The sequence below is a fragment of the Saccostrea cucullata genome, unplaced genomic scaffold (assembly GCF_032062105.1).
Source record: "Saccostrea cucullata isolate Sc308-1 unplaced genomic scaffold, CSIRO_AGI_Scuc_v1 ctg1448, whole genome shotgun sequence".
In the NCBI taxonomy this organism is placed as follows: Eukaryota; Metazoa; Mollusca; class Bivalvia; order Ostreida; family Ostreidae; genus Saccostrea; species Saccostrea cuccullata.
This window is the reverse complement of record NW_026921425.1, coordinates 93,768-100,160: the sequence shown is the minus strand read 5'-3', so window position 1 is coordinate 100,160 and position 6,393 is coordinate 93,768. Positions and strand designations below refer to the sequence as shown.

The window sequence follows — 6,393 nt, the reverse complement described above, 5'->3', positions numbered from 1 at the left end:
GCATTTTATATATCGTTCAATACAAATGGTAACTAGAAGAATGAGAAAAAATAGAAATATAGCAAAGAAATAATTCATCATTTTTCAAACATGAGGCCTAAAACGTGAGGCAATAAATACTTAGTAAATATTTTTCCAAACATGACCTATTTTTGCAAATAACTTCCCGATAAAAAGGCATATACTTTTTAAACCATGGATCGAAATAAGCACTTTGCTGTTAATGATTCCAAATTATCGATGCTTTATTTGAATATCCAAATGAATAGACAAGGAATCAATAAAATATGTTTCCTCTTAGCATTTTAAAAAGTGCATTGTAACAAAAATAACATGCTTCATTAGAGGTTTTTATTTCTTGTACGTTTCGATAATTACATCTTTAAAGTGATTTTGTGTTTGAATTTCTTCTCAGAATTTTACACCACCAAAGAATAATACGAAAGACACTTGATGATGTTTTGGCCTATAAGACCAGCAATACTGGTTCTTTATTTTGCAAATCTACCTCCAATGCGAACATCGAATCTAAAATGTAAGTGAATTTTCCTTATAGAAGTTTTCTGAAATCTGTTCTTAATTTAGTTTTTAAATTGTATTATGTACCAAAAGGAATATATAAAATTAAACAAAAGCAATAGCATTTACATGCTATATCTAGATCCTTATCTTAAAATACAAACTAATCAAAACAAAATGCTTTTGTTCTGATATATTTTTTAAATGTAAATATTTATCAAATGGATAGTCCTTTTTAATATATTTTTAATATTCAAAAACCACGAATGTTAAAATTAATGGATGAAATATGTGGAGATAACGAAACATATTCGAGCTCAATAGTCAATCAAACAAAGCAGAAAAAGAAGCGGAGCAAAGACCGATTTTAAAAACATGAAAGGAAGGATCAAGGGTAATGAATATCCTCTGCCGATCGGTCTCAGCTGCTGTGTGCTGTATGGTGTTGTATGATCAGGAAATAACAGAGTTCAATTCCTGACAAATAAATGTGTCAATAGTGGCGTAACAATCAACATGAAAAAAGCCAGTCAGCATTTGAAATAATGATAACACGGTCATTGTATCGACCATAGACTTACGAAATGATGACTCTAAAGGAGACTGCGGATGATAACATATTCTGCATATATAGACATTTGACAAATATTGTTTTAAAACCTTTTTTTACTTTCTGAACAATAAATGACATATGAACAAATTTATCTTAACATCAGTTTTCAAATTCCAGCTCATATATAATAAAGCGGAATATTTTCAGAGAATTATATTTTAACTGATATATTCCTTATTCCAATAATTGTAAAAGAACAGTATGTGTTTGGGAAACTCTATGCACCAAGTGGCAACAAAGTTCAAATTTTTTTTAGCATATAGGTCACAGTCACACTCACAAGGTCATTGACCTTGAATTCATTTAAAAGAACTTAATTAGTAAAGTAAGTATACAAAATATGAAGTCTCTATCTCCAATGGTTAAAAAAAAGCGAAAGTTCTTAATTGCTTATTTTAGCATATAGGTATCAGTTAAGGTCACAAGGTCAGCGATCTTGTTGTAATGTGATAGAGCTTAATTGGTAAAGTATGCATACAACATACGAGGTCTCTTCATGTATCTCCTATGGTTCAAAAGTTATGGAGAAAGTTCGATAAAGCTATTTTTAGCATATAGGCCTAAGTCAAGGTCACAAGGTCAGCGATCCAGGTGTCATTGAAAAGAACTTAATATGTGTAGTATGCATACCAAATATGAAGTCTCTATCTCTCATGTTCAAGAATTATGACAGAGGTTACATATAAAGTTGACAACAGACAGACAGACAATCATAAAAAACAAAAGACAAACAGCTAATCAGACAAACAGACAAGTCAAAAACAATATACGCCTTGGAAATATCGTTCCAGGCACATAGAAATCGATGCAATATATGGGAAGTTTTCTGTTTATATATTTAGTGTGCAAAGACGGATACTTTGGTCAAAATTGTTCGTTCCCCTGTCGGTATCCAAATTATGGAGCGGATTGTCAAAAAAGTTGTGTTTGCAACGAAACACTATGCCATCATGTGTCCGGATGCCCGGCTACACGTAATTTATTTTCTATTTTGTTGTTTAACTTTGCATCCATTTCTAAATTTTATTCAGATGATAAATTAGTTACATATAAGAGGAAGGAAAGTTCTAAATCGTGGTTAGATTAATTTTCTAACAAAAGAAAAAAAAACTGCAGCTATACTTATCTATACTTTTACTTCTATAGCATTCAAGTGACTATAAAACGAATACAATTATTTTCATCTATATGTAGCTGTTACGTAATTCGTGGATTAAAACTGGCAATTATTTTTCACTTGTTTATTGGTATTGTTATGTAACCATTAACATGTCACTGTTATGTAACTATTAACATGTGACTATTACTTGATATAACTTTGTTACTTTTATGTTACTGTTACTTTGTTATATACTCGGTAAACCTATTTCGATTATGTTACTTGTATCTATTTTTATTTGAAACTGTTGTGTAACTGCTCTGTTCCTCCTTTTCAGATGCTACAGATGAAGCTGAGCAAACAACAACATTGCCGGTGAACGATTCGATATTTCTGCAGAACGTAACCAAAATGAAAATTCTCTATATGTCATTCAATATCAGAGGAAAAGGTAAACCAAATATTATATTTTTCACAGATCAATATCTTATGAACAATAAAGTTTATGGTAAACCATTATACAGATGTTCAGAATTGACTAAAATAGTTCCTCTATTTTTTTCGTGTGTATTGTGACTGTATTTTGGTATATATGTAATGTAACCACGATTACTTTCACTCTATAAAGTACATCTGCTAGATATCAATTGTTCAAAGAGGTAGATTCACGTACTCCATAAAATGACCCTGTCAATATACTAATTAACCGACCAAGTCCTTACATCCTATTTCGATCATCAACAATAAGTAGAGACCTTGTGCTTTCATTTCCTATAAAAAAATTCCTCTAAGAGTCCAAGTATGGAAATTCAGGCGTTGTGAAACTGCAATGTTCTTGATTTTTTAAGAAAATGGGAGACATTGAACATCTTCAACTTTTGATAAAAATATGAGCCCATCCTGCGATCCAAAAATTCTTTCATGGATTAGAATCTTCTAAAACAGTTCTTTCATTATATAATTCAACATTTTAGATCAGAGGTTGGGGGTTATGCAAAATATTAAAAAACATATTAAATTTTTGGTAATTTTTAACGAAATTTTCAAGATTTTAGGAAAATGATGAAATTCATGCCGTCATTATACATAGACAAAAGAAAAAATTACGTCATTTTTATTTGATATGAAGTCACAAAGGGTCTAAGTGAAATATTACATATTTTCAAGTAAAACTGAGCAGTTCTTATTTTGCACAAATTAACAGGGCAAAAAAAGGACCAATGTGAACTTTCTCTACTGTAATATTTTTTTTGATTTGTATCATTTCTTTATACAGAAAACAATACACCGAACAATTCCATGTGGACTGATATGGATAAAAAACACAAAGCCATGCTCGTTTGTACAGTCTCGTTTGGAATTGTTTTCATTGTCATTATTGTTATTTACATTAAGGTAACGGCAAGTAGCCGTGCACGTGTTCAGTACTTTAAATGGACAAGAGCATATGGAAAGGAAACACGTTATTCAAATGAAACTTTCAGTTTATGAATATACCCATTTACCTTAAATTATAAAACATACAAGCACTGACAGGAAACATAAAGAATATTAATTTAAAAAATCAGCACTTTATATGTTTACATCACTAGGGATTTATATGTGCTTGAAAAAGAAAAAAAAACATCCCAAAAATATATAAATGAAGGAGTTTCAAGGATTCGATAAGCTGTATGTACAGAGGTAGTAGGATTTGTGTAAGCTACATGTAGCTTAGCTCTGTTGGTCAATTGACTCAGATAAGAGAGACAACATTTCTTTGAACTTTAACACTTCAAACTTTAAATGATATAACGTACACATTTTGAACATTTTTTAAAATTATAACTGATCAATGATATTTACATTTGCTCTGTTTTTTCTACTAAGCCTCTGTGAAATTGATTTGAGCACCATTTTATATATACACAGAGAAACGTGCGTTAAAGTGGCGTCACAATTAGACTGCAACGATATATGGCAGAGATAAAACCCAATATTGAATAAACTTTAGTTTTGTCCAAGCATATAAAAAGCAAATTTAAATATTTTTGTAAAGTTTTGTGAATTACTGGTCTGTGAATCATACACCAATAACTCACAAAAATTTATAAAGCATATATATGTTCTTCTATGTGATTCAAATTCTACAGAATGTTGTGTCCTTTTTCGATTTAAATTTATTCATAGATTTAAACAAAGAGAAGCGCATTTGAATTTTTTCTAGAACTATCAGTTTTAGTTTAAATTTCCTGATGTGTATTATTTACATATTTACATGTTGAATAGACACTCCTGTTCATCAACTTATATGTTAATAGCTTGTATCACAACTGTTGCTATCTAGAACCTGTACTTGTATAATGTATTAAATCAATTTGGAGACATAAACTCCATACACATGAAGCAAAGGTATCGGTACATTGTATATTGCTTCATACATTAAGGAAAATGACGATAGAGAAGTTAAAGTCATTTCTGTACGAAAATTATGAGGGCTAATCATATTGTTCATGTTCACTTTTAAATTTGTACTATTTATTCTGTTCTTTCGATTTTTATTTTAAAAATTGCAATAAAGTTCATTAAACTTCCAGGATTAGGTTAAAATTCCATATTTTATGGAACAATTGTTTACCAAGACAAGACCAGATTTAAGGGGAGTTTCGGATGTAAACTGTTCGTGAGCATCCCCTGCCGACCGGTCACACCCGCCGTGTGCTCCTTGTCACGATCAGGAAATAACAGAAACAATCCGTCTTCAATTCAGTGTATAAATAATGGACTAACAATTGGTATGAAAAACGTCAGTCAGCATTTGACTCAGTGATAAATTGTATTTGCTGACAAGGTCATTGTATCGATCATAGAACTAAGAACTTACGAAATGACGAAACTGCTGATATTCTTGTTTCATCAACTTGCTTGTCAATAATTTACCTCCTTTTAGAAATTGTTCATACGTAGAGCATGCTCTTACGTATCGAATCAACTGAGATAAATATACTCCGTATGCAGGTATTGAAGGTATATTGCTGCATAAGTAAGGGAAGTTGACGATAGAAAAGTTAAAGTCATCACGTTTATCGTATACGAGTAGTTTGGTTGTTAGAATACCATTAGTGTCTTTTTAAAGTAAAATATCCAAGTATGAAACAGAAAGGTTAGACTTGTGGTATCTTTTATCTCAAGCTAGATGTTAAGAGTATGTGATAATAGAAAAAAATGACCCACAACCAAATTAGACTTTATTCATTCATTTCCAGGATCCCATCTACCACTTGAATGAAAATAGAGCCATGTTAACTATATTTCACTGAAAAAAAATATCTAGATTCATCCAACCTTAATAAAGCTTTGTGACCATTTACATGCTAAAAGATTGCTCGTAAATTCTATCTGCAGGATAAAAAACAGGAAAACTTAAGTGACCCATGATTAGAAACCAAATTTCTTTTATTTCACACAGTGCTACTCTGAAGTTTATCAATAACAATTCCACTTTAGGTTAACCATTTCGCAAATAAAAATTAAATATCGAAATTTTATTTGAAAATAAGTTGTATGTACCGAAAGTTAATTTAAAAAATGCATATCATATCATAATCCTTTCAAATACTAAAGGTATGTTTAATTTATATATTATCAATCTAAAAATGTTCATAGTAATACAGTTTCTTTATACCATGTTGAGTAAACATCAAAGGCTTAAAAGTAAATCAGAAGGTCACTACAAGTTCCAAACAAGGTGTACATGGTATGCACAGAGAACAGTAAGTAGATGTCAATCAAGTTCCAGCATCCAATGATGGATCTTCACACACTTGATCAACAGGGCTACCCAGACTAGGTTGTTTTGAAGGCGGTGCTTAAAATATCTACGTTTAACCTTATATTTTAAAAATCGTTATCTTTAATTCATGATAAAGATTCTTCAATCGCTGAAAATTGCATATTAACTTCACAATTACTGAATTGTGCTTTCATTAATGGAGAGTCTCTCTGCACTTTATTATTAGCTGCTAAGAACTTACATTTATTTCCAATAAAAAAATAGAATTTGCATTTGATAGCTTGCATAAGGTCAAAACAAAAGAAAAAGCCACTCGGTTGGCATATTTGTAAGTCAATCATTTTAATTACATCTCAACTAATTTTGTTTTCTATCAGAATTACTCATGCT

The 6,393-nt window shown here is 30.7% G+C and overlaps 1 long non-coding RNA gene across 1 annotated transcript; it reads left to right on the top strand.

Moving 5' to 3' along the window:
- Positions 1 to 296: 296 nt before the first annotated feature.
- Positions 297 to 2,680, top strand: LOC134259916 (uncharacterized). Its single transcript, XR_009990427.1, has 3 exons — positions 297 to 535; positions 1,975 to 2,106; positions 2,569 to 2,680. It is a non-coding gene; the product is annotated as an uncharacterized LOC134259916 (long non-coding RNA).
- The last annotated feature ends 3,713 nt before the right edge of the window (positions 2,681 to 6,393 follow it).